Source organism: Fulmarus glacialis, unplaced genomic scaffold (genome assembly GCF_000690835.1).
Source record: "Fulmarus glacialis isolate BGI_N327 unplaced genomic scaffold, ASM69083v1 scaffold23380, whole genome shotgun sequence".
NCBI lineage: Eukaryota > Metazoa > Chordata > Aves > Procellariiformes > Procellariidae > Fulmarus > Fulmarus glacialis.
The window spans coordinates 374-916 of NW_009186092.1; positions in this window are offsets into that span (position 1 = coordinate 374).

Below are 543 nucleotides of genomic sequence, written 5' to 3' on the forward strand. Positions count from 1 at the left end.
GACGCTGCGATATTCCCCAGACTTGAGGAAAAAAAAGAAAAAAAAATCTTAAATCTAAAGGTTTGCTGTCGGGCTGCAGGAGCTAGAGGCCGTTGTTTGGGTGTATTTTTAATTTGGGATCTCTGGCTAAACGCTACGGAAAGCTTCACCGGCCTCGCAGCAGTAAGAGCTAAGCCTCGGGCGTTACAGCTCGGCAGCGCGTTACGATTTTTATGGCATTTACTTTCTCCGTCCTCACCTCGGCAAAAGAAACATTATTTTAGTTCTCCTGTTACCCACATCAATCCAGGATCAAATTTAAAACCTACCTCTCTGCTTCTGAGATAATCTGATCAGGGTGGTTCGTAGTGGATGGTTTTAATGCAATTCTTTCTCGCTGGACAGATGATTTTAAAAACAACTGAAATCACCTTAGGGGGAAAAAAAAAAAGTGTAGTAAACGGCTTTCTTCCTGGACACGTGCTTAGTGTAAGGGCTGCGTCCTGGTTTGGCTCTCCATCAAAATGCTCCCCGAAGCTTGGCGTTAGGTCTGGGGGAGCTGGA